At 46.4% G+C, this 27,721-nt stretch overlaps 1 protein-coding gene across 5 annotated transcripts in view; it reads left to right on the top strand.

Moving 5' to 3' along the window:
- ZNF516 (zinc finger protein 516) overlaps positions 1–27,721 on the top strand; it is a 121,037-nt gene that overhangs the window by 3,883 nt on the left and 89,433 nt on the right. Inside the window, exon 1 of one of the 5 annotated variants that reach the window (XM_089895330.1) lies at positions 151–27,567. The exons of the other annotated variants lie outside the window; for them this stretch is intronic. The gene's annotated coding sequence lies outside the window, so the exon portion shown is untranslated. Of the gene's footprint in view, positions 1–150; positions 27,568–27,721 lie in introns of those variants that run through there. 5 annotated transcript variants of the gene reach the window in all.

The raw sequence follows: 27,721 nt of genomic DNA, 5'->3' as shown, positions 1-27,721 counted from the left end.
GCCGGGCCGGGCGGGGCCGGGGCGGGGGGCGGGCTGCGCTGGGCCCCGGCTGGGGCGGGGGTGTGCGCGGCGGCGCGGACCGCGCTCCGGGGGCCGAGGCGCGGCGGAGGCCAGGTAATTGGTTTCTATTTTAAACTTCACTTTGTCCTGGCGGAGGTGGGGCGGTGGGAGAGGCGTGGCCCCCGGGCGATTACATAAGTGTTCATACCTGACCTGGTGCCGGCCGCGGGCAGCGCGCGGATTTGTGCGCGAGGGACTGGTGGGCACCGGGCCCGGGCGTCCCCGTGTGGGGCGTCCGCGCGTGGAGTTGCTGCGTCCTGCGCGTGGGACCTGGTGCGTGTCGGCCGTGGGGACCCCGCGTGCCCTCTGGGCTGCGGCTGGAAGCCCCGGGGTGTCCGTGGTTGGGGGCCAGGCCTGCCGGCGGGGTCCACCGCGTAACAAAGGGCAGGGCTGCGGGACCCTGGGCCGCGCACCGCGCCGACCTAACGGCAGGTCACAAAAGTCTTCGTTAAACGTGCAACAGACCTGCATTTCCCCCATGAACCTGCCCGTAGGTCTCCAGTCTTGATTAAAGATGACTTAAACATTGAGGTGCTCCCACCCCGTGGCGGTGTGATAAATACCATTAAAGGTCTGACCGGAGGAGAAGCAAGGGTGGTTATTCCCCCACCAGGATCTTCGCCAGATTATTTTTCATGCCTTCCTGTTAGTATGATCGGAGTATTTTGGTTTAGGAATGTAAGTGCTACTTTAAGGAACTAGGCATGCATGCTATTTGGTAGGATCTTTCTACTGCCGCGCAAAAAAAAAGAGCTCGTTTTATCATTTGTTTGTTCCTCCTTCATTTTCTCTTGCATTCTTTGATTGTGGCGTCAAAATAGCTGTGTTATTTATATTGACACAGACTGGCCGGAATTGACTATCCCACATACCACTGCCGCGCAGTTTCCCCGCCTGTGTGCGAAATTGGAGGGTGCGGAGCTGGCCGGCCGTGCCTGGGTCTGGGAGTTCGGGTCCTGGAGAAGGACAGACAGTTTCTCGAGAGCAATTCCCATGCTGTCTTGAATGGACCCTGGGAGACCCTGAGCTCTGAGCGAGACTCCAGTATTTTGGTAATGGAATTAGAATTTTGATGTGTTAAGATACAAATATATTATGTCTGGTATTTTTCTTAGTTCATTAGTAAGGCTTTATTTTGTTAAATTTGCTAATTTGAATAAAATGAAACGTTTAGAGCACATTAACATTCTAAAAAAACAACAAGCCCAAGGGATGTGCCATAAAGCTAACTGAGAAGACTGCGAATGTCTGTAAAATGAAACAGAACAGCCAAGGAGCATATTTGGTAGGCGCAGGATTCAACAGTGGAAAAAGAGAGAGGAGTTTTGCTTCGTTTCATTTCCGAAAGCTTTTGTTGTCAGCGTGATCTTTCCAAATGGCTTAGTATACTGAAACTTGCTCCATCAAGGACTTTTAACTTTTGGACGTGTAACTGATACTAGTCAGTGATGATTTGAGCATAGTTTTCATCACTGGTCTTAATCCCATTGTTATTTGTAGAGGACCTTTAAAGTTGACTGACTAATTTAGAGATTAAAGTTTCCTTGGGGCTCCGAAGTCCCCACATTTCTAACTTTATGAGGCATCTCAGAGACCAACGCAGAATGAATAGAATGGGAGATGTCTGTGAAAACAGGTCGGCGCTGAAATCACCTTGTCTCCACTTCCGTGAATTAAACTTTAACTTCATTTACCTTACTTGCTCCTACGTGGAGATATTTGAGTCTTACAGGTGGAGCGTTCAATGGGGAGATTAAGTTTAGCAACAATTATGTGAAAAAGAAAAGGAGACTTCTTTAAAGAAGAACTCAAAGTGGGGTCAACTCGAACAGATGGTTTTCAGCGTTACTAAACGGGGAAAAATGATAATGTGACCTAGGAATTTAAGTAGAGTTTAGTCATGGATAGTTCTTGAAAAACCAGTGCTCAGTTTATTGGGTTGCTGTGGAGTTTTATTTATTCCTTTTCCAGGATACGTATTGGTCTTATTCATAATTTACCAGAAGGACTCTTATAAAGAATTTTGTGGGAGTGGCTCTAAGTCTGGCTGGAGGTTGTGTTTAGAGTTTCAGCTGCATTATACCTTAATGGCATAGAAATAGGAAACTGAAATAGAAGCTGACTCTGTTCAGCGGGAAGGAGCTTGTCCAGACGTGTGTACTTTCCTTTCATAATATATTTGTTTTCAGTGTGCAAGAGACTGCACTCTTTTGGTTTTTATTCCATTTTCGACATTGCTTTTAGTTATATCATTAAAAGTGGTATTTTGCTTATAATGTAGCTAGATTTCCAACTGAATAAAGCAACTCTGTTGTGCAGGAAACAAATAACTTTTTCATTGGTGTTTGATGGCCAAATTTAGCTGGAGACAGCTAACCTTTCTCGGTGATAGGCATAGATTTCAGCTGAAGGCATAGAGCTAATGGTAGAAAGCAGAAGAAAGTGAAATGTATTTGATCAGATATCTGCAGTTATAAATATTTGAACGTAACATTCCTTCTTCAAAAGCAGACATCTTACATGCTGTAAATGTTTATACCTTTTAGCACTTGGATGGACTTATTCTGACACAGTCAATTCTTTCAAAAAATGCATCTCTTTGCTGCCCTAACCCCTCCCCCTCAAAAGCTCTAGAGGCTGTGGGGAAAGTTCCATTAACTCTCTTCTTACTGAATGCCGTCCAGAGGATACTAGTGGGCCTGTGTGCTGCATTGCCTTGGCCCCGCTGCCTGTGTCCCCCTCGCTGTACTTACACTGGCAGAACTGGCACCCAGCACATGGACCTGCCTTGGCTTGCTTAGCACTGGGCACCTTTGATCTTTTCTTCCAGAATTATTAATGTCTAAACAGGAAGAATTCATTGCATCACTGTCTTTCGCTCCCAGACCCTTATGCTGTTGGTAGGAAGCCTCATCTCATTTGGATTTGCATTTTTCAATGAATAGAGCCCTGTCAGGAGGTGGATTTGTTCTGAAGTCTGATCAGGTGGTGTTTGGAATACATCTCCATGTGTGGTGGTATAGAGGTAGGCTAGCGGGATGGAGCTTTGAGAAGGCAGATGTGAATGTGGAGTGTGGGTGTGCATCCCTGGGCTGCCATTCTGTCTGCTCTGGAGTTTGGGTACCAGCAATTTTTCGACTCTAGTTCTGCGCTGGGCTTGGTGCTAACTGGCGGCATGAGTCACACAGGTGACGGTGGCTCTCTTCTCCTTCCTGTCTTCTCCTCGGGGATGTCACCCCCAACCTTTTGCGTCTGATGACCAGCAGTATGTTGGCAGCAGCCTGTTAGGGTTTGAATGTGCCTTGGGACCACAAGAGTGACAGCATTTTTTAGATTCATGCCTTTGCTGCCATCCTCTCTGGACCCAGGAACAAGTGAATTGTGTGTGTGTGGGGGCGGTAGGGAGGTGGGACATTTATCTTTGATGGAGGGGTGACCTCTGCCCTGAGGGAGCTGAGGTCCCGCCCTACCTCTCTCACCAGAGGGGGGAGTGATTTATGGGAGGGCATATCCTCTTCATCCTCTGACTCTAGCTATGAATACCTTACAGTTCTCGGAAATTTCGACAAATTGTCACGAGCCCATTTTAAGAAAGGGGTCACATCAAATGTTTATTTAAGAAGAATTTCTTAATACAACAAACCTTATGGGAAAAATAAAGAAAAACTTTCACTATAAATTTAAAATGTCTCATCCAGTTCTTTTAAAAGCATCTTTATTTTAAAATTAATTTTCTTCAAGAGAGGACTGTTTGAGGGTTATGACTTAAATAGTCATAGGGAGGATACATATATAGGCACTGTAAATGCATTGCTTGTATTTGAAATTTACATTATCTGCTAAGGCATATCAAGTATATTTCAGACAGACTGGTAACAATTAGCAGTTGCAACTGTCTGTTTTGTGTATTCTTTATCCCTTGCGTCTGGCTACACGTGATGTGAACAGCTGAAGCTTTTCTTTCCAAAGCTAGTGCTGGTTGGAATATTTATGTCCAGAATGAAATGTTTTCCAGTAGCATACACAGGAATCGTAACGAAGTATAATTCTGTGGCTTTCAATATCCCTTAAAAGTAGTTTTCCGAAAAAGAGTTGGCATTTAGTCTTCAGTGCCAATGGTACTGAAAATTACAAAGCAGAAATCATTAGAAATGCAACAACTTTTATAACCCAAACATGTAAATATGTGCCAAATGAGTAAAACACCACACCGGTGAGTCGAAAAAATAAATTTAAAAAGCAGCTCCATTGGGTTTAGATACGCTTTACAAATACATTTCAAATATACGTTTTACAAATATATTTTACGAGTATATTTCAACTATGTGTTCATTCGGTAGATTCTTTTTCTTTCTGTTCTTTTGTTGTTGTTGATGCTTTGCTGTAAGGAATTTAATCAAGTCATCGCATTCCAAAAACTGACTTTAAGAGACATGTATTTTATGTGATCGTGAGGTTCAGACACCTCTTCAACGGAGTGTTGAAAGTCGGTTGAGATATTAATGTATTTTATTTTCAAGACTAAAGTGAGCTGATGTTTTATTCCTTCAAAAGCAGGTAGGCTTGTCTCTCACCGTTTCTGGAACCCAGAGGATTGCTGTTGTCAGCTCAGCCCTCAGATGCAGCTGTCTTGTTATTTCTTGCTCATTTAGGGTATGGGGAGCTAGGCTAACTTGTGGTGTTAGCTTTCAGGATGTAGTTGAAGGGAGACTCTGAAAAACTGAGGCTCTCTGGTAAAACTCTAGTTTTTTTTCTTAGGCTCTAAGAATTAAAGAAAAAGCTTTTTTCGGCATTATTTGGTCTCACTTGAAAAACCCTCCCCTCTTCACCTCCTCCCATGTGAAAAGAAAGGATATTTGTTTAGGAATTTTTGTCCTTTGTCTCAGAAAAGGTCAGCATGCGCCTGTGTTTGCCATATGGCACTGTTTAACCTATGTTGCTCGGGCTGACTTGGGCTGCATGAGGTACTGATTCATTTCAGCGTTCCAGAATGTTCTTCGAAAGTGAGGGCAGTGAAGGATGCAACCAGAGATGTGCCGAGAGGCTGTCTCTAGCAGCTTCTCATTCTGTTGATATTTGAGGGCTGTGAGCAAGTGTCACTTTTTTTTCCTGAAATAATTTTTGTGGAAAAGAGTTTGACATTAAATGTTGGCTGACTGTGTTGGTTCAGGAAGACACACAGCCCAAAGTGAGCAGTTAAAACTTCTGCTGGTTGTAAATAGGCTGAAAGTTGGGTTAGTGAGACAGGACTTTCACTGTTTCGTTCCTGATTATTCTGGTGACTTTAACCTAGAGCTAAAAAAAAATGTGTTGTTTTTTTTTTTCCCCTTAAAGAATTAGCTATTCTTTTTTAAATGGATGGATGAACCAATGGACAGATGGGTGATCCTGTTCTATAATTTAAACTTTTGTGGTGCTGTTCTGGGATTATCTAGATGTTTTCACCTTGTTTAGTTTACACGTGTTAATCTGAATTTTCAGTTAGATGTGGATTTAATCACAAGGGTAGCTCCTCTGCTAGATGCCACGTCTCAGCTGTGCACGTGGAGAATCAAGATTTCTGCCTCCATTTTTAAGGTCCCGTATGGCTGTGGAGTTGCCCACCAAAGCTCACGTGTGTCCAGATAGTCTCCTGCTGAATCCGTCTCATTAGTTTTAACCATACTGTGTTTCCTGTTTTAAGGAGAGGAGTAAACACATCTATACTCATTCATGTGTTTTGCCTGTAAAGCATATGTGGGCATATGTGGATGGGAAGGTACCTCTCAGAGAATTTGAGTGGTATGAATGAAGGCTGCTTTGGGTGACATCCTGTATATTGACACCGTCAGTGACCCGGGGCGATTTTTGTGCCAGTTGGAGAAAATCATTCACATTGATAACCATAGTCCCACCAGATGGAGATTCATCATGCCAGAGCTTTTTGTGTCTTTAGCATGACCGTTAGCAAAACGGTGATAATTTGTTCCTTTGAGTAACACCACGCGTAATTTAAATTAGTGTGACTGTGATGACCCAGCCACGCGCTCAGATGGCTTCCTTAGTTCAGACGTGGCTTTTCACTTTTTAAAACAAGAGGCAAGGACGATGATCTCATTTCTAAAACCAACTTGAAAAACACAACTATGAGTAAATAACTGAATTCCTGATGTAAAAATACTTGCCATAGCAACGTAAACTTGGGACAGTTCTGCAGAGTCATGGGATTAGTGGTTCAGTGGTAGGATTAAAACTGGCCTCAGTAAATTACCCTGGTGACAGAAAAGCAGAATCTGTTAAGGGTTTTACAGGAAGATTGGCTTATCAGTTATTTTCTAGGTTGATGAAAGATTATGGGCTGCTTAAAATTTGAACTTTACAAAGGAAGGTTAATTTTCCTAATAGCTACACATTTTCAAGTATCTGTAGGGATTGGTTAAAAAAAGAGGTTACAGCAGTTAGAATTTGGGATTTTTTGTGCATGTGGGAGTCCATTGACCATCCGTGTTCATTTAGCTACAGACGTTCAGAGGGCAGTTGAGAGTATGCATTTCAGCCAGCAGTTAAATTAGGTCTTTCTAGTGTCCATGGAAATAGTAGACTATTTTGGAAAGTGCATTAGATCTTTGGGGCCACAAAGGCACCATTTAGACGCTTACTGAGCTGTACCTTCGTGGCCCGAGCAGGTTACGGGGGTGCATTGCTCCAGAGTAGAGTTTTCGTGTCTGTCGGGAGTTTTCAATTGATACTACAGGATGACCATGAAGGGAAAAATTTACTTTGCTGGTTATTTACCTTTCTTTGTACATTTATGTTATTTCTATTTGGACTTGTTTAAAAAGGCTCATACTGAGTTATATGTGTGTTATTTGCAACTGACTTAGAGATGATTTGGGGGTGAATCTGGGTATTTTACAGGTACTGAACGGCAGAAGGACTTAGTGATTCGGCTGAGGCCACAGTGATGGAGCTGAGCTCAAACCCAGGTTTCCTGAGTCACAATCTGGTCTCTTCCTGGTACCCCGTGCTGAGCGCACAGAAGAAAGTGCGGTCGCAGTCTGAGTTCAAGAGGAGCTTGTTGAGAAGGTGCAGGGCTGATCGAGCTCTGCAAATGTAGACCCAGCAAAGTGGTGGGTTATTTAGGACAGGAGGGAGAGGGCTCCACTTCAGTTTCACTTTCTGATGCTTAAATCTGTCTCCAGAGAGAAGAAAAAACGTTGACTAAATTTTTGCAGCTCTCCATGGGGATATCGTGTTAGTGGGAGAACTGGATAAACCGTCCTACTTCAAGGCCACCCAGCATCACCGAACTCAGACTGGGAGGAAACGGGGAAGCCCCGTCATCACCCAAGACCTGGCAGCTGTGGGCACCCGTTCCCAGCTCAGCACGGGGCCCGGGTACAGATTTTCTTAGGAAACCCAATGGTAACACCCTACTCTCATCACTTTTTATAAGAGAGTAAATATAGAAAGCACATCACCAGCAGGGGATTGAAAGTCCTAGAAGAAAGTAGCCAGCAAAACATGCAGGGAAAGGGGTCCTCGAGGACCAGCGGTGCCTGAGATAGACCCGCAGTCTCTGGTGGGCCTCCTGTCTGAGGCCGCGGCAGAGGTGAAGCGCACGCTGGTGCAGAGCAGGGCACGTGCAGGGCCAGCTCTCATCGCGATGGAGTGGGTGACTGCCAGGTGGGCTGGGGAGAGCCACAGGGGAGACCAGAGCAGGTGGGCACCTACCCTTGTGCACATCTTTGGTGTAGGTGGACAAGATGGCAAGGAAGAGGAAGACAGGTGGGGGAGAGGGGCAAGCCGACCTCGGTGAGACCACACTTCCCTTTTCCCCGTTGGCGATGGCAGCTCAGACAGGTGGCCACGGCACCCATGGGACGGGCTGGTGGGGTCTTGCTCTGCTCCTGGATGCTGTATAGGGGATCCGTTCCCTCTGCCTGCTCCGGCAAATTTGGGAGCTGGGCCAGGGTGCAGTGAATTTGTCTTCATCGTGCAAGAGCCACTTAGAAAACCTGTCTCCTTTGCGTTCTCCACGTGGGCAAACATAGCCAACATTCTAGGTTTTCTCTTAAGGGGAAAAATCAGTAAACTGAGACCCAGATTTTGCATTTTGTTTTCCATTCTCTGAAGAAGTTAGTGCTGAGTACTTCTTCATTATCTTCCTGACACTATGCCCTAGGTAGGTTGCTACCTTTCTAGACGTTTCTCAAAATACGTAATGGCCCATGTAAACTCGGATTGTAGAGATTTATTTAATCGGTGTATGGACATCATCCTGTATCCCCTTCTGTGAGGATTTTGGCAGAGGCTCGTTGGAGAATCTGGTGATTGAAATCCTGTTATTTGTCTGTTGGTAGGAAGAGTTTGCTTGTTTATCCCCATTCCATAAAGGGTGTGAGGTACACACTTGAGGTCTACATTAAATATAGAGTAAAACTTAAATAAAAGTCAAGAACAAGGAAATGGGGTAATAGGTCCTGACAAGGGGAAAATAGGATTCCATATCCAGATCATTGTGTTCCCTCCGGTGGGTATACTTGGACCAAAATTTATAATCTGAGCTTTCTGGTCACTAAAACAAGAGCGAAACAGGGCCATTTATATGTCGAATTGACAATACAGGCAAAACTCACCGGTTCTGTGAAAGAGAAGCCTTTTCTAGCCTGGAACCCTAAAGGAGACTCCTCACGTTGATTTGTGTGTTGACCTCTTTCACAGGCCACGTGTTTTCATGTAGACGGTCTTCAATGATGCTCTTAGGGTGGGTCTGCGGTGGCTTTCCAAAGGTGGTTCCTTGGAGCTACCCTGGTACAAGGAGCCGAGGGCATCAGAACACAGTACCCTGCACTGAGAGCTATTTTTTGAATCACCATGACAATATGATCCCAGGTATTGAGCATTAACAGTTTCTCGCTGTATTAGAAATTGAAGTTTTACTACTAAGGACTTATAGACGTGAATCAAATTGGGCGAATGCCTGAAAAACCAGCCCCCCCAAATAAATAGCTCATAAATGCTCTACCAAGGCTCATTTCCTTTCCACAAACATCCATCTCACACCCGCTGTGAGCAAGGCTCCCACATTCTGTGTGTATTTTGTTTAGTATTCATAACAGTTAGGAAGTCATTCTGGTCCCCTTCCCCCCACTTCCTTAACCACTGAGACTCTCGCGGGTGAGGAACTGGGGTTGTCTGAGCAGAGCATCTTCTGGGCAGTCACCTTGAGTTTGACCTTCCTCATGCTCGTTGAACCCTAGAGACTTTGAGTCTTGGTCTGCGCCCTCCAGATTTGTGTCACTGTGGAGATCATGTCGTGGAAGGCCAGTGTTCCTCTTCCCGGCCCCTCCCCCTTTCTAGGTGGCCGGGGTTACTGATGGATCCCCAGGAGGAGCTGGGAGCCAATGTCAAGGGTGCCCTGAGCTGGGGCCGGCCACCTGAGCGTGTGGGCCCCTGCTCAGCACATGGCCATGTCTGCTGTGAAGGTGAGCGGAGGCTTCGAGTAATCAATCCATCAAGAAAGAGAGTGGGGCTTCCCTGGTGGCGCAGTGGTTGAGAGTCCGCCTGCCGATGCAGGGGACACGGGTTCGTGCCCCGGTCCGGGAGGATCCCACGTGCCGCGGAGAGGCTGGGCCCGTGAGCCATGGCCGCTGAGCCTGCGCGTCCGGAGCCTGTGCTCCTCAACGGGAGAGGCCGCAACGGTGAGAGGCCCGCGTACCGCAAAAATAAAAATAAAAAAAAAAAAGGAAGAGGGTGGTCTGGGGATTTGAAGCGGGGAAACTCCTGCATCAGCGTCCAGCCGTCCAGGCTGCTAGCGGGGCTTGGCCCATCTCAGCTGCCTCTTCTCCTGGTCGATTTAGCGAGCCTGCACCAGAGCCCAGAGGGGCCTGAGCTTGGGAAACTGGGGTCTGTATTTGCAAATCTCTAGGGCAGGCGTCGGCAGCCTTTTTCTTCCTCCCTCCTTCCCTCCCTCCCTCCCTTCCTTCCTTTCTTTTTTTTTTAAATTTTTATTAGAGTTGATGTACAGTGCTGTGTTAGTTTCAGGTGTATAGCAGAGTGAGTCAGTTATACATAAATATATATATCCACTCTTTCTTTTTTTAGCTTCTTTTCCCATATGGGCCACTACAGAGTATCGAGTAGAGTTCCCTGTGCTGTGCAGCAGGTTCTTATTAGTTATCTGTTTTATACATGGTAGTGTGTATATGTCAGTCCCAATCTCCCAATTTATCCCTCCCCACTGGCAGCCTTTTTTTTGTAAAGGGCCAGATAATAAATATTTTGGGCTCTGTGGGCCAGAACTTCTTGTTAGAGCTAATTCACTCTGCCTTGTAGCGGTTATAGAAGCAGCCACAGACAACACACCAGTGAGGAAATAAGCTTTCTTTGTGGACACCGAAACTTGAATTTCATGTCATTTCATGTGTCGCAAAATACTGTTCTCCCTTTGATTTTTTTCCAGCTACTTAAGAATGTAAAAACCATCCTCAGCTCACAAGCCACACAAAAACAGGTGGCGGGCAGGCTGGCTTTGGCCTTGGGGCCGCAGTAGGCTGACCAGCATGCTAAGACAGTGCTGCCTGGTAAATAGAATGCTGCTGTCGTTTTCAATTTTCTAGTTACCCCATGGAAAATGGTTAAAGAAGTGGGTAAAATTAGTAATGTGTTTTATTTAACCCAGTAGGTCCAAAATGTTCCTTGAACACGTAGATGATATAAAAGTTACTGCTGAGTTAGTCTTCGCTCTTTATTTCACACGAAGCTTCGGAAATCTGGCGTGGATCTTACACTCAGGGCTCAGCCCGATGTGGACTCGCCCCTCTAGCCCCTGTGGAGATGGCACAGCTGCGGGGCTGGAGGTGCTGCCCTTGCAGGCACCCCTGCCGTCAGCCAGGGCCTGGTGCTGAGGTCCATGAGGAACCTCCACTCCTCCAGTTCAGCTGTTTGTAGACAAGGACTCTAAGGGGAGATACGATACTTTGGAAATATCTCAGTCAAATCCGAGCAGCTTAATTAAGGGAGAAAAAGTTCTTTTTTACCACCCTCAAGCCAGGAGCCGGGGTCGGGGGGCGCTGGGCGCTGAAGGGAGGCTGGGGCCTGACGCCGCATTGTGTCTGTCCCTTGGCGAGTCCCTGGTAAATTGGCCCAGCACGCTGGGAATCAGGAGCCTTCCTGTCTCCCTGTTCCCTGCTGCCGAGCCCCGCCTCTGCTGTAGCATCCAGAAACTCAGAAGTGTTAATCCCGGGTTGCAGGTGTGTGGGAAGGAATTGTAGTAAGAGGCAGCCTCTGGCTTCCAATCCAACATCCAGTCGTGGTGCCTTTTGCCCAGTTCTGGAGCCGGTATGCCTTTGCTTGTTCATCTGTGAAATGGGGTGAGATGCTGGCCTCCCCCGAGGGCCAGTTAAAGGACGATGTGCCTTGTACCCGAAAGAAAGGGAGCGGAAAGCAGACTAAATTACAAATGAGGTCACTTACCTGAGAATTTCAGAACACAGAAGGATGGTTCCAGTTTATTCTCTGTCACATCTAGTGGTGATATGTAAACGTATAAACTTTACATCCAGCATAAAAAAGCATTTGGTTCTTCCTACTTTTTGCACATTAAAAAAAATCACCTGTTTATGTTACAAAGGAGGTGAGAATTGTGGTCTAATTCAATTAGATCGATGTACTTTATATTGAGCATATTAAGCCTTAAACCTGTTTTATCCTCATTTGCCCCCTTTTTGCTTTGTTAGCCTCACAATATAAAAAGCAACTTTATAAAATATAGAAACTGTTAACTTCGCTTGGGGGCTTAAAGTGTATCTGGAGCGAAAACCCTGGGCAGAGTTCATTGATTGTTTTGTACATCGTTGTTGTAATGATGGTAGGACACCCACAAAATGCTCTTTGTTGGAGGAACGGAATATTTTCCTGAGATTATGCTTTTGCAGGGCCTCTCCCTGCATTCTTCGTGGATGAACTCGTGCCGATCTCATTTCTGCTCCCAGGTCCTGGGGATGTGAAATACGGTTGTTGGATGAGAGCTCAGTACACTTTGAGCTCTGTATCAAAGCTCGTGAAAGTGCTGACGTAGGGGGTTTTCACTTAGGAGGGCCGTGTGGATGGAAAGGCAAAACTTCTTTTCCTCAAAATGGACCTGGAACCAGCGTGTTTCATCAGTCTTTTTAAAGTAGGTCATTTCCATGTAATACTATTAATAATAAGAAAAATGAAGATTCTTTCCCCCCAAATGGGTAACAATAATGTTCAGAAAAGGTGTTTCTCAGAGGGAAGAATAAAGTAAGTAACTCAAAGCAAATGATCTCCTTTAAAAGATGCTTCTGGGCTTCCCTGGTGGCGCAGTGGTCGAGAGTCCGCCTGCCGATGCAGGGGACACGGGTTCGTGCCCTGGTCCGGGAAGATCCCACATGCCGTGGAGCGGCTGGGCCCGTGAGCCATGGCCGCTGAGCCTGCGCGTCCGGAGCCTGTGCTCGGCAACGGGAGAGGCCACAACAGTGAGAGGCCCGCGTACCGCAAAAAAAAAAAAAAAAAAAAAAAAAAATGCTGCTTTCAAGGAGCTGAGGGTTAAATACAGTGTCATGAATTTGTGTTCCTTCATGTCAGCGGTATTTTTGACTATGATTTGTATGTTATTCATGTGCTGTCAGGTCCTGCCCCGGAGGACTTTACAGTGGGCCGTTTTGTGAGCGTTGCAGAGCACGCTTGGGGCTGGTTTGCCAGCCAGCTGGAAGGGGATTTCTAGGTATAAAATTGCAAGGGAGTCACGTTGTGTTGGGATATTTATTACCTGCCACAGGTAGGCACAAAACCCTGCCGTTTTAGAAGACGGCGCAAAGCTAGTCTGTATCCCCGTGTGTCTCAAGACTGCTGTTCCGTGTGGTTATTAAGTTTTGTCACCTTGTGAAGGTGAGACCTGGTGAAATTGCTTCCTCATCCTGGGGCTGGTCCTGTTCTTTGCCACGATGCTGCGGTTTACCTGCTATTCCTGCCTGTAAATCCAGGTTCAGGTCAGCAAGTTTATTATTTAGAGTGAAGGTCACGTTCCATATCTTGCCCTATCCATCACTGAAATGCTTCTTTGCATAGTTAAATGGTGTTGAGACAGACTAGAATTCTGTTTACTCTCTTGCTTGTGGACTCGTAGTATCAGTGTTCAGGAAACTTACCGGACTTAAAAAAAAAAAAAAGATCGACTAGCGTTCAGGTAGGATAACAAAGTCCAGATCGACATTGTTCGGCTCTGATAAAAAGCGCTGTTTCTCTTTTTCTGTTTCACTGGCCCGAGAGAACAGTGCTTTGGAGACGTGTGCAAGTTTAGGCAAAGGGATACTTCCACTCCAAGGAGAAGTGAGAGCTTCTTAGGATCACCGTTTTTTAGTGTGTGGGCCTGACATTCTTTGCAGAGTCTTCTAAATTCACATGCATCTCGAGTTAGATTTCATAAGTTGGCTCTTATCTAGGGAATGACTGAAGGCCCCAGAGCCAGTCACCCCAAATTGGCCGTACATCTGGGGCACTCAAGAGCTTAGGCAATTTCTATGCAGTCACGTGAAATTTATGGGTATTCATTTGCCTGAGGATCTGCTAGTCAGATGGACTTCAGTATGACAATAAATGCAGGTGTTCTGATTAAAACATCCCTTTCTTAGACAAACCATGGCTGGGTTTGGAGGTTAGTGGAAAACAGACACAGGACTGCAGGCTTACATTGAATCACTCAGGGCAGAATTTCTTTCCTGTTCACTTGAAAGTCACTTTGTTTAATTCACTTTAAGATGTCTGAAGTTGGAACTACGAATATGAGCTCTGTCTTATTTTTTTAAAATAAATTTATTTATTTATTTATTTTTGGCTGTGTTGGGTCTTGGTTGCTGCATGAGGGCTTTCTCTACCTGCGGCGAGCAGGGGCTACTCTTCGTTGCGGTGCGTGGGCTTCTCATTGAGGTGGTTTCTCTTGTTGCGGAGCACAGGCTCTAGGCACACGGGCTTCAGTAGTTGTGGTTCTCAGGCTCAGTAGCTGTGGCTCGCGGGTTTAGTAGGTGTGGTGCACGGTCTTAGTTGCTCCGTGGCATGTGGGATCTTCCCGGACCAGGGCTCGAACCCGTGTCCCCTGCATGGGCAGGAGGATTCTTCACCACTGCACCACCAGGGAAGCCCTGTCCTATTTTTAACTGAGAGGAATTGTAGTAGCTGAGCACAAGTGGGGTTCCTTTCCCGTTACCCCTTAACTTTGTTTCTCGTGTACCATCCCATTTGCTGGAAGGGAGTTGATCTGAATGTCATTATTCCAGGGAATTAATATGAAGCTATACATTTAAATTATTGAACCAGAATTAAACGTGGACAGCTGGGACCCGAGGTCTTACACTGTATTTCTCTTGCATAAGGGGGTAAAGACACACAGTACTTCACTTTGAAGACATAGAGATTTTCAGAAATAAATTACGTAGAAGTTCACAAAATGCTACGAAGACACAGCACTTTTCCGTTAGGGGTGGGTGGTGTGGAATTCACGGCAGATAACACGTTAATTGATTTTCAACCACATATTTGAGTAACTGAGTTATAGCCAAATACTTAGGGTAGCGTTCCACTTGCCTAAGTTAAACTATTCCTTTTCAGATAAGTATACAAAATGCAAAGTTCGTAGACTTCAAAGACTCCATCATCTTTGCCGGCAAGATATTTACCATCCAAAGAGGAGATTGCATTTTGAGAAAAAAGAACGTGTGAGAGATTTCACAACATGAATGTAATTTTATTTTATGCAGGCTACGATTTGTTGAATGCCTTCTAGATGCCAGTCGCTGTATTAGGCGTTTAAATCCAATAATAGCTTAATCAATATATGTAGATTTTTAATATACATATATAAACTTTAACTTAAAAATTAAAATCTGACCATGTTATGTGAGTTTTCCTGCAACTTAAAAAAAAATTATTTTCCCAAATTAGTCCTTTTTTAAAAAGTGTTTTATTTTGTAATCTTTATTTATTATTTTTGCCCACGCTGCACGGCATGCGGGATCTTAGTGCCCCGACTAGGGATTGAACCTGTGCCCCCTGCAGTGGAAGCACAGCGTCCTAACCACTGGACCACCAGGGAAGTCCCTGCAACTTATTTTTTTTAACATAACCTCACAACTTACTCTTTAAGGGATGGGTGGAGTACAGATGTTTGCACACCCTGTCTGTGGTTTCCAAATGCCCAGTACCCAGTGTGGTCCATTCTGACCCATCAGAAGGGAATTTGGGGTGAGCGTCGGCCAGTGGGAGTGGGCCAGCTCCCGCCAGGTGGATGTCGCCCCGGGGAAGCTGCGCTGTGTTTGTCCCCGTGGGGGACTTTGTGTTGCTACCCATTTCCTAGTGTGCAGTATACCTCTGTGATACACAATTTTGTGCGCGTGTGAGAATGTTTCTTTGGGCTTAGTTCCCTGAAACGGAATTTTTGGCAGGAAGGGGCATTTTCATTGATGGATATGGACGCATTTCCCAGCAGGATATCAAAATGCCATTTCACAGCCCCGGCAGCAGTCAGGGACCTGTGGCTTTCTCTTTGTCAGCACTTGGTGTTATCAGTCTGAGTCTTGGGCAACTTGATAGGGAAAACACCGCGTTGTGTTTTAAAAATTTAAAGCCACATTTAGCGTTTCTTAACGTTTGTTGACTATTATTTCTCTTGTGAACCACCTGTTCACTTACTCGGTCGGTTTTTCCACTGAGTTATTCATGATTTGCTGCTTTGAAAGAACGTTTTGTTTATTAGGACAGTAGCTTTGTGCTTTGTTGTTCCTCCCCAAACATTCAAATCGCCTGCATCTGAGTTGTTTCGCAAAAGGTGTGTGACTGAAACTGATTTTTTTTTTTTTTTTTTGCATTTGAGTGGGTGAAGGAGTGTGTAACAATTCTTTTGATTTCTTACCTGATTATTGTAATGGTTACTTTTTCTCTTGATTCCTGGATAGATTTTGGGCATTTATATTTTATTAGAAAATTAGTAATTTCTTTCAATATTATCACACTTGTTAATGTTTTGAAGAACATTGTATTCTTTTAATTTTCCTTCCTTTGGTGGTCAGTAGACCTAATTTTCCCCAGCCCCTGCCTTTTTTTCTTTTGATTAGGCCAGCTTGTCATTTTTCTCCTTCATTGGGCTTATCAAAGAGCCAGTTATGGACTTCATTTATCAGTTTTGCTGTTTTTTTCTGATTTGTGGTTACCTTTTAAAATTCAAATTTAAGGATTTTAATTTTTCTTTGTTACTTTTTGATTTGAATATTTCACTTACGTATTTTCTTTATTTTTAAATCCTGCAGCTGGTTATACTTTCAGCTTTCTGTGTGTCCCATAAATTTTGACACAGAGGAGTTTCAGGAGAGTTTTGCAATTGCCCCGTGATCTCGTCCTGCCCCAGGCGTTGTTACAGAGAGTTTAAAATTTTCCAAATGGGTGGACTTTTGTTAGCGTTGTTGTTTTTGCTTTCGCTTGTTAGTTTTTGGTATCACAGTACTATGTATGGAGCCTGGGAGATCTGTGCTGTTTCTGATTTAAGGAACTGTTAGAGCCCATCTTTGTGGTCAGCATGCAGCCACCTTATCTCCTATTGTCACTTTAGCAAAGTGGCTGGTGTGGGGTTTGATACTTACATACTAGATTGAACTCTACTTTTTAATTCAAGTCTTCTATTGTTTTTACCTCTTTAATCTGCCAGGTTTAAGAGAGATTTGTTAATTCTCCCAGATCCATTTTCTCTCTTTTGATCTTTCCATGTATTCACTGGGGTGTTTGCTTTGTGTATTTTGTTCTCTGTTATTTGACTTTAAAGGTGTAGGACAATTTTATTCTTTGTGATTTCTTTTTTTTTTTTTTTTTTTTACCCTTAATCATTATAGTATGACTTTTGTGCAATTCAGTGCCTTTTGAACCATGAATTAAACTTTTCGTGATATTTCTATCTTCACTGTTGTTTTTGTTTGCATTTTTCTGGTATATTTTGTCTGTGTGTCCAAATTTTCTGAGTTCCTTCATTTTGGGTGTCTTCTGTACAGGGCATATAGTTGGATTTAGTTTTTAACCCTTTCATTGAGTCTTTTAAATAAGTAGATTCCATTTATATTTTTTGCTGAAACAGATTTCTTAGGTGTTCTTTCCTAATTTTTTTAAAAAACTTTTACCTTGTTTTATGCTTTCTTTTTTTCTTTGTTTTCTGTTTATAGGTGTATGAATTATGCTTCCTCTCCTTTAATCCTTGAAATCAGAAGGTAGATAGAAAGTCCAGTGTTTTCAGTTTTACTAGTGGTTATATTTATAACTTTTGCCTAAACCCCTGTTTCTCAATTTATCCACTTCAGTAACAATATAATTCGACTTCCTCTTTGGGAAGGGTGAAGAAATGAGTACTTCTGTTACCTTCCTCCCTTTCTTTATCTCTTCCCCTCTCCCCACACGGTATTGTAATTCCTTTTTTGGATGTAGTTTTAGTCTACTATTGTTAATTTATTATTTTACATTGTATATACTGTCTTGCAAGAAATGTAATAATGACATGTTTATATGTATGTCACAGTTACTTAGACTTGATTCTATTTACACTTATTTCTTTGCTTATTGGGTTTAGTGATCATTACCAGATATTTTTCGTTTTTATTTTTTTGCCTGTGAGTTCTTTGAATGTTCTTTTGTTTGGCCGGATTCCCTTTCCAAGTAGATGGGAAAGGATGGTTCTGGGGAGGACAGGAGTCCTTGCTGGAGTTAGTTTCCTGAGCAGGAGAGGGTGCTGGGGAAGGAGAGAGCCTCGAGGTGCTCGTGTGTGTGTGCGCGCGCGTGCGCACGTGTGTGAGCACGGCAGGTGACGTCTGAGAGGTTGTTAGGGGCTGTGAGTGATCTTGAGGGTGCTGGGATCTGTCCGCAGGGTAGTGGGCGTCCTGAGGGCTCTCACCAGCGGTGAGGTGATGGGTTCTGGGTGACCCCTCAGTGGTCTTCAGCAGGGGGCTCGCCGGCGGGGGGACTGAAGAGGTGGCTGTTTAGGGAAGACGGTGCAGGGCGGTGCAGAGGGAGGGTGGTGCTTGGGGCCAGACCCGTGGCTGTGAGACTGGAGAAGGGGGACCCGAGAGGGGCATTGGAGGGTGTGGTCCTGGAGACGTGGTGACGGATTGGGCCAGTGGGAGATGGAGGGAGGCCCAGTGTAGACGTGGTGAGTGCGGGACCCGGGCTTCCAGGTCTGGCCCTGGTAGAGGCTGCACCCAGACAGTGTGGTCTAGCTTCCTAAGACTGGCAGTGTCTCCTGCGCTGGGCCAGGATCTCTGTCCAGTTACATCATACAATCTGTGAGGCCATCAAATGTTCGGGAAGAGGCCTGACTGCTCCTGCGGGAATGTTTCGACAGCAGTGGCCTGGGCCTCCCAGATCCCAGAAATACTTGTGTTCCCTGCTCCCCCGACAGAAGTGGGCAGGTGACAAAGCACTCAGTCCACACACGGGCACAGTAAAGGCCAGAGAAATAATGCAGAGGCCACACATCCCAGTACAGAGAAGGGGGCTGAGGCCCAGGAAAGCTCCCTGCAAGGGGTTGCTTCTGTCTCATGCCAGGTGTCGGAGGGGACACAGACCAGCCTTCTCACCTGTCCCACCAGGATGCTGGTGGCAAGAGGATGCCTGCCTTCTGAGTTCAGGAGGTTGAGGGTTTGATGGCTGTCATAACCTCTGAACTGATGATACATTGCGCATACTTGTAGAATTATTCTTTAAAGGTTCTTAATAGCAATAGTGTTTTTATCTGATTCTAATTTCTTCTGGCCAGCAGGTTGGTGAGGGAGACTGTATAGGTCATGTCTTTGATGTGGGTAGAATAAGGCACCTGAAAGTTGTCTTTTAATTAATCAGCTTGCAAGAATACTTTTAAGAAAATTACTTGGGAAGGAGAAAGGAATATAGAAGGAATTTTAAAAATCAGGTTTATTGAACTTTATGGAAACACTGTCAAGGGAAGGGTAAGCCGTGCAGTATGTAGGATTTACATAAAATCGCAGAGAAAAAGTTCTCAATGTGAATTAGGTCAGAGCTTCAGTGCTTTTGGCCGAGGATGGTTATAAGATATTTCTTACCAAAAAATGAAGTGGATTCAAATTCTCAGAATAAACCAGAGAGCACAGAAGAGGATTCGTATGGAATTTCCAGCCCAGGAAGAAGTGGGACATTCCAAAGCTGATTTATAAAAGGGCTCCTTGGATCAGAACACTGCACAGTGTCAGTTAAATGCCGCATCTAAAATAACTTGAACTTGGAATTTCTCAAGCCATTAGCGCAAAAAGGAGCCACTGTGGGAAGCATGTTGTGCTGGGTAGAATTATACCCTTTATGGGGCCCTTCTTTCCATATTCGAATTAGAATTGTATTCTGAAAACTTCTCATTTGCTCCAGAGCTAAGTTAAAACTGGGGGGGAAGAAAGGGACTCTTTTCTGTAAGTTTTTGGCCCAGACAACTCAGCAGAGAGCATGAAGTTTAACAGGGAGTTTAAGGCTGTTCCAGATTCAGCCCATGAAAACTGGCTGCCTCATCTAGAAAAAAAATTTTTAAGCAGTTGGTGGATTCTAGTGATGACCTCAGACATCTAGAGGTCTAATCCTCATTTGAGATAATAGTGTTTCTGGAGCAACATATTTTAAGTAATTTTAACAATTGATTATTGACCACATGAAGCCTGTAAATATTATTCACTTATGTCTTGTCTTATGATCTTTAAGGGAGTACGATATTCAAGCATTTTAAATGATTTTAAGCTTTTAAAATCTACATTGTTTTGGCTTTTTACTGTGGTAAAATATATATAAGGGAACATTTGCCATTGTAACGATTTTTAAATGTACAGTTAGTGCCTACGTTGGTTTTTTAAATTAGTGAATATTAGTTGAAAGGAACATAAGACAACACCGTGATTTTTCTAGGTACAGTGTGACTTAACCTTTCAGATTCCAGGGCTTGAGAATAAAAGAAGATAAAAATAGACAGTGAAGTCTCTGTTTAGTCCCAACATTAAAATTATATATTTTTAAATATTAAAGTTTCTGGTCAGGAGACTAAAGTTACCAAAATCCCTTTTATCTGAAAAGTGAATCGCCCCCCTTGGCCCAACTCAGTAATTTTATTTAATTTCTTTTTACATTGAAAGAAAGCACTTTTACCATTAATGCAGTCATGGAAACCATTACTAGGTTTTTGGTTATTTCAGTGTGGACGGGAAAATATGTAACCTGAAATCGTGAGTACTTTCTTTTAACTGTCCGCTCTGTACAATACATACATTCATAGATCTGTACTAAAACTTATTTTTAAAGAGCCCTCTACATAGAAGGATGTAATGAGTGTAGCTTTCTTAGTAACATAAAAAGAGGACAGCAAATCCCTAATAAGAATAAGTTTGGGTGTCGTTTTGGGCCAGTGACCTCACTGTGCTGCACAGTTTACTAATTTTACATTTTACAGGGAGAAGGTAAAAGCTTTCTCCAGAGCAAGGGAACTTCAGCACAGCCTGACTTGACTACATCAGCTATTTATTCAGGCAGACGGAGCTAAACCTGTGGAAAGACTATAACTTCATTTAAGAAAAACTATTCAGGAATGAACTTTAAATGCCTCTAAAATCGATATGGGAGGTTGGAGGCTTGAGACCTGGAAGTTTTCTTTCAATGCTGTATTCCTTCTTTGCAGTGCTATACACCCTGATGGTTCAGGATCTTTCATGTTTGGGGAAGCATAGAAAATGTGAAGCACTGCTAAATGCAATCTGTACACCCCAGGCCCTTTGTTGAGGTCTAAACAGGGTAGGTAACAGGGGAGTATGGATCAAAGTTTCCATTTATTCCCCCCGAGTGAGAGTTTCTGTCTCATAAATACCTAGTGTGGTGGGTTTTCTTATTATGTGGACGTGGGCCTGTCCCCAGTCACAGACGCTGAAGGACACCGCCAGTCTTAATTTTGCCGTCTCTAATTTCAGATAAATGACCACATTTCTGCGAAAGTGGGAAGCAGAGATCGATGGCCCGTTTCTCGACCTTTCTGGTCCACGAGAGCAAGTCTCAGTGTCATGTTGTCACATATGCACCAGGAGACCTCCTCCGGCTGCCTGTCAGCATGTCTGGAAGTGGCGCTGAGGCTTCTATGTGCAGATGGGCACGGGCTGGGCTGCGTGTACGGCCGTCCAGTGTTACTCAAGGTGTCCCCTTGTCCTCAAGCTCAGGTCTGGAAGAGGCTATGGTGCCTCTTGGGGAGAGGCTGTCCGGCAGGACAGAGGGAGCTAGAGATGACCAGGCAGTGGCCAGAAGCGCTCAGACCGCCCTGCATCTGTTCTTACTTTTCTGTAGTTGCCTTGAGGGTCTGTGATGCATGTGGTTACCTTATCCAGGGAAATGCATTTCTCTGGTAACAGAAAAATCAGGAATTGAAGGTACTTACAGTTTGAACATGTCTGCAGATGCAGGAAGTTACTAAACTTCTGCTTTGAAAACGAGGCTGCCCATCAGATTGCAAAAGACTTTTGAGGCTCAGACTCTAAATTGATTTGACGTTTCGTGTCTTTCTGAAGATCACAGCCAGCCCCGGGGCCAGGACCTGGCTTCACGTCCCCTGGCCAGCACCCTCTCTGAGCCAGTTGTAGCTTGCAGTCCCTGGCGGAGAGGGGTCAATTCTGCCCCCGGTGCTCAGAGGGGTGGGCCTGGGCAGAGAGACTGGTGGGAGATGTTTGCTTTCACCGAAGTTGTTTGTTCTCTGAGGCGAGAGAAGCGGGACCAGCGGTCCTTCCATTCCTCCCGGCCCCAGGTTCCAGGTGACGCTCCCCGAGACCCCAGGTTGCTTCTCATGGACTCTACATCCCGGACCCTAAGGCCTCACGTCTGAGCCTCCGGCAGGCCCTGAACTGGCCTCTGTTTTAGTTTCTCCTTGGAAATCTAGTCCTCGGCCCCTGCCCCGTCTGTCTCATTGGCGTGTCGCTGCAGGGTCCACGGGCCGGCCTCTGCAGGTTCCCTGGTCCTCCTCCCATGGCCGCAGCACATGGTAGCCTCCTGTGTCCCTGAGAGTCTGACCTCAGGTCCTCCTGGCAGTGAGGGCCTTCATCACCTTTGCCTTGTTTGCCCACTTGCCCCCTGTTCCCCGCCATGGTCCCCTCCCCTGGGGCCTGCTTCCCTGCCAGGGCCGCCTTGCCAACTCCGTTCCCCAGATTCGGGGTGCGCACCCCGAAGGTCCCCCGCGCCCTCCGGCTCTGCCGCAGCATCTCCTGTGCATCTGCGGGAGCCCCTCCTCCATCCCTGCTGCCATGGTCTTGATTTCCCTGGAACCGACCACATGCACGGCCCCGCCTCCGCCCTCCCGTGGGCTGAGCACCTGAGCATGCAGGTCACCGGGCGGGGTTCTCTTTCGGGTCCTCCTCACGCTGCCCCGGGCTCGTAGGGTGAAGCCCGTATGAGGGGGAGGGTCTGCGTGTGGACCCGCGTGTGGACGGTGGCCGTCGTGCAGGAGACTGCGTGGTCTGGGCCGGGCGGGGGCCAGCTGCGCCCTGGAGCCGCAGGGCAGGAGTGTCCCCCGGGTGATGTCACTGCCCCTGAGTCAGCCGAGAGGCAGCAGGGCCCCGGCGGGGGCGGGGGGGGGCAGCCGCACAAACGTGCACTGTGCCCGTCTTTCAGCAGGACCCTAATAGCAATTAATGTAATCAGTGTCACACATCGAGAACATGGAAGGAGGGCTCCCCTGGTGGCGCAGTGGTCGGGAGTCCGCCTGCCGACGCAGGGGACACGGGTTCGTGCCCCGGTCCGGGAGAATCCCACGTGCCGCGGAGCGGCTGGTCCCGTGAGCCACGGCCGCTGAGCCTGCGCGTCCGGAGCCTGTGCTCCGCAACGGGAGAGGCCACAACAGTGAGAGGCCCGCGGACTGCAAAAAACAACAAACAAAAAGAATATGGAAGGAGCTTGAATTAATATTCGCTCCCAAGGGACCTCGGCAATTTTCAGCAAGGCTTAGACGAGTCACAGGGGACAGGGAAAGTCCGAGAAGCAGCGGTTGGAAGCCCGGGTCTGTTTTGAATCCAAAAAGCCTCTGCGCTTCTAAAGCTTGAATCCAGGGTGCAGTGAGCACAGGAGAGTATAGGCAGAACCGGGTCTCTGCAGTCCTCCCCGCTGCTCAAGCTTGTCATGTGCCACCAGCTGTAGAAGCCTCTCCCTGCCTGGTCCTCCGTGGGCCTTCGCCCTCCCACCCACATCTGTCTTCTCCGTTTCATCTTCTCTGTTCTGCTGTCTTTATTTCCAAGGTGTCCTCTTAAATATCCAAGTGTGGAGCTCCACCCTCTGCCTCTCCCCAGTCAGAGCGAGACCCTCAGCTTCCCTGCCCGCCCAGCCCTTGCCTGGCCACCTCCGTGCTGTGTGACGTTAGCAATGTGCTTGCCTTCTCTGTGCCCTACTTGCCTTATTTGTAAAGTGGGGAGAATGACCATAATTACAGGGGAGATGGAATATGTGCTGAGCTCATGTCTGGCACCTGACAAGCCCTCAAAACATGTTAGCTGTTGTTGTCTGTCCACTGAATGGCAGCCTCTGCGGGGTGGTGTTCAGGTGCCTGCAGGGAGATCTCGGAAAGAAGCCACAGGGACCCTCATGTTGCTCCGTGGAGGCGGGTCCATCGTGTGGTTGGCTGGACCACACCAGGGGTGCTCGCATCTTCCTTTGTTTGGAGGGACCTGTGTCTTCCGCCTCTCACATGCTGGACTTTTCTTTACTCTCTCTGTAATTCGTTTCAGTTATTTATTTTTTTGCAGATAGACAACATTTCATTTAAATGAGACAGCCTTTGTAAAAGCATATGCTCTCTACTAAAATGTTTTATTTTGATTTTCATGGGTGATTAAATGGTTTTCTGCACAGCATGCAAGGCAGTGTAATTTTATTTGAAATTTTGGACTAATTCTAGATTTGCAGAAGGTTGCGACAATAGTTCAGAGCGTCCCATCTCCCCTTCAGCCAGCTTCCCCTGATGCAACACCTTAGACAACATCAGTGCTTTTGTCAGGCCGGCAGGAACTGCGGTGGTGTGTCACTAGGGGCTAACATCCGGGCCCTGTTGGGATTCACAGTTCCGTGAGTGTCTGCCTTCTGCCCCAGCCGGGTTCCCCGCCGCATCTGGTGGTTACTTTTCTCCAGTTGTGATGGTTCCTTGGTCCTCCTTCGTTTCTCCTGGCCTTGGCAGTTTCCAGGAGGACCAGTCCGCTGTCTCGTAGTTTGTGCCTCCGGTTGGGTTTCTCTGATCTCCTCCTCCCCGTTAGAGCTGGGCTGAGGGTTTTGGGAGGAAGGCCACAGGGAGGGGAGGCTTTAACATCACAGCACGTCAGGGGTCAGTCTTTCAAAAATTGACTTATGCTTCACGGTCTTTCCGGCTCTGCTTCCTTTGTCTTTTATTGCTTAATGAATCTCCAGATGAGGGTGCAAAGCGCCTGCCGTCAGGGCGCTGGCCCTGAGATTCTCCCCTCTGACCGTGTGTTCAGCCGAATCTGGAACTTTCCTCCCAGGTGCCATGGGGCATCACAGTCTCAGAGCCGTCCTCGATGTGGACTGGCTCCCTTGGCCCAAGGGAAATGGTAAATAGAGTTTTTAAACGGCCTCTTTCTTCTTTGAGTTTCCTTGACTAATGAATCACAGCCAAAGAGTAAAATCTTTTATGTTTCCTCTCCCTGTTCACCTGCTGTGTCCAGGAACAGGGAGTTATCTCTGAACACATGTGACTTTGAGATATTCAGTCAAGGAAAAACTGTCAGAAAAAAGTTCATGCTTAGTTTTAAAAACTCAAACGTTGAAGACAAGTCATCCAGCTGGTGTGAGATAATGAAGAGCCTCTGGGCACCTAGAGAGCCTGGTCCTGGCCGGGGCCTCTGGGAGATCCCCTGATGGTGAGGCAGCAGTGAATTCACCACCGAATGCCGTTCGTACACCCCGTGCTGCTTCTCTGCATTGCTGATGCTGCTAAGACGATATCATCCTTTCTCACTGGCCCTGCTGCATCGTCCTGAGGGGCCCAAGATACATCTCAGGTCTTAAAAGATACGTCCGCTAAGTAATTTCTTTAAAAGGGGAGAAAGGAAGGGAAACATCTCAACCTCTTCATGAGTGAAATGACCAGGTCTGGGGTGCAGGAGCGGCCTTGCAGGCCCCCCATCACCTACCCTGCTGCGGGGCTCTGCACTCCTGGACCCCCGGGACCCTGGTGCCTCCCAGCAGCCCTTCCTGGACGCCAGCCGCTAGCTCGTGGGATGTAGTCTGTGTTCCGGCTCCTGAGCCCGGAGATGCCAACATGTTACGTGATCATGTAAAGAAAGGGAAATTACCAGGAGCTCTTATTTCCAGGGACCCTCGCCTGCCTTTTTTCATTTATAAAATAGTATGTTTAATTTATGGTTAAGAAGATCGACTTGCATGCACTGCTTGTGGCTCATGCAGCAGAAATACCTCATTTTAGACGTTAAAAGGTGTCTGCAAGTGCTGTTTTTAAAGCTCGCCGTCAGTTACCTACTGCAGAGGTCTTTTGAATGCGGTGAGGACAGTAGCACACCCCAGTCAGACTCCCGATCCAATGCTCTACCTCGTCAGCACAGACGAGCAGGGCAGGATGAGGTATGGAGATGCCCTGAGATCCGCGGTCCAGGACAGGCAGCCCCCCGGGTGCAGTGTTTCTGGTGGGGCTCGACCTGCAGGGAAGCACAGTGTCGCCCAGGAAAGCACGTCCTCGTTGGGTCTTTGTTGGTGATGTGTGACAGCCTGCATCGGCGGACAGTCAAGGTTATGAAACGAAAGGCCCTGTGCATTTGTAGCAGTTTCTTTCTTTCTTAAAGAAAACCAATAGCAAACTTTGCTTAAAAAGGTAATTATTGATACTGTAATACCAACTTTTGATCATTTCAGACTCTGAGAGGCCGGGAGAGTCCTGTCTCTTCCCCAGGGCACCAGCGTTAGATGAGGGGGCTTAGTACTTCATTTAACACGTTCAGGGCAAGTCAAATTTGGTTCAGTTAGAATTCCTTCCTATTTAATCCGTCGGACTTCTGTTTCGCAGGCCTGGGATTGAGGGCAGGCTAAGCACCGAGTTGTTATTTTGACCTTGGTGTGGGACCGCTTCTCCCGGCTTAGCTAGAAACGTGTTAAAAGGAGTTTGATGGTAAATAGAAAAGTAACCGGGCACGAACACCTGATTGCGAAACCCTTTTATCACCTCCTTTTTATTAGGACCAATTCAAGAGCAAAACTCTTCAAGACGTTTTCCCTGAGAGGCAGCTGTGTAAGCAGATCTGCAGAGCGTATGAGGACTTTCACTTTTATTATCTGGGAAGGCGTTGCTGAAGGACATTAGTTTGCATATGAGTAAGATTTTTTTTTTTGCCCACATTTGCACAGCTTGCTGCTCCTGGGACGGTATTTTTGGGCAGAGCGCTTCAGAGATGCAGAGAGCTGACCTTTCCCTGCTGGGAGGAGCCATCTTAGTGCAGAAAGCAATAATGCGATCATTTATAAACTTTGGGGTGTTCCTGTTTCCACCTTTGGTTTTTCTAGGTGGTCTTTAATGAGAGGAGCTGTAGGTCTTTCTCTGCACCCTGTGTGCCCCGACATGCGTGGACTCGTGCCTTTGTGGCTTCGGTGTTTCCACCTAAACAGACATTCTAGACACTTAAGTATATGTTGAGCCTGCAGTTCCTGATAAGGAGATGTGCGGTGGTGACACTCTTTTTCCTCTTTCTCCAGTAATCGTGTGGATTGTCCTTTGATTAAAGTCATGAAATGGTTTGATTTGAATCTGTACGAAGGAGTCTCTGGGTTTGAAGAACGGAAACCTCAGGTGACGTTCCTCTCCCAGGAGGATCCCACGCCGTGCCTGGCGTGGCGATGGGCAGGCATGGTCTCGTGACTCTGTGTGGCCACGGCAGGCTAACCGGGGAAGCCTGGATGGCGCTGCTATAAGTTTAGAAGCCCGAAGGAAAATACTAAATGTGATTTTAATATGAAAGATATTACGATGCAAAATAGGAAAGGGAGAGCTCATACGGTTTCTTTCTGGATTTGGGGAAAATCACTGGATTTTCGGTGTCAGAGAAGGAGGGAGCAGACGTGGGATTTGCACGTAGAGCCCTTGGGGGCGGGGCGGGAAGAGGTTCCTTCTGGCGCCTGCGTGCCTGAGGTGAGGGTGTGGGCCCGGAGCGGGGAGCCGGTGAAAGCACGTGAGCCCCTGAGAAAACTGTGGACCCTTGTAACTCAACACGACGCAGATTCTCTTTTTGAAAGTTTCTTTCCGCGTGGATTTTCCGTAAGTGCTTGTGACATCAGGAATCAGAGCTACAAGGGATAATTCGCTAAATGATCTATGATTATGAAGCATCTGGAGAATGCAGTCCTGCACACGTGGAGAAGTGCAGGGTGCACACGTGCTGGGTGAAACTGACCCAACATCAGTGGGTATCCTTTCAAACAAATAGCTGTGCTGAACATCGGGACTTGAAGGTGAGTGAGAGGTTTACCTCCTCAGAAGAAAAGTGAGATTTCCTGTTTGTTTCCTAGAGGAGCCGTGTTTTCAGAGCGTGACATGGGGAGGAATTATCCTGATTGATTGCAGGACAGGATGAGCGTGTTCTTAGGAAAGGAGCCTCCTTGTGTT

Source organism: Delphinapterus leucas, chromosome 14, assembly GCF_059928025.1.
Source record: "Delphinapterus leucas isolate spDelLeu-1000000601 "Yukka" chromosome 14, BTC_Dleu_Yukka2, whole genome shotgun sequence".
NCBI classification, from domain to species: Eukaryota; Metazoa; Chordata; class Mammalia; order Artiodactyla; family Monodontidae; genus Delphinapterus; species Delphinapterus leucas.
This window is presented reverse-complemented; position numbering and strand designations above follow the sequence as displayed.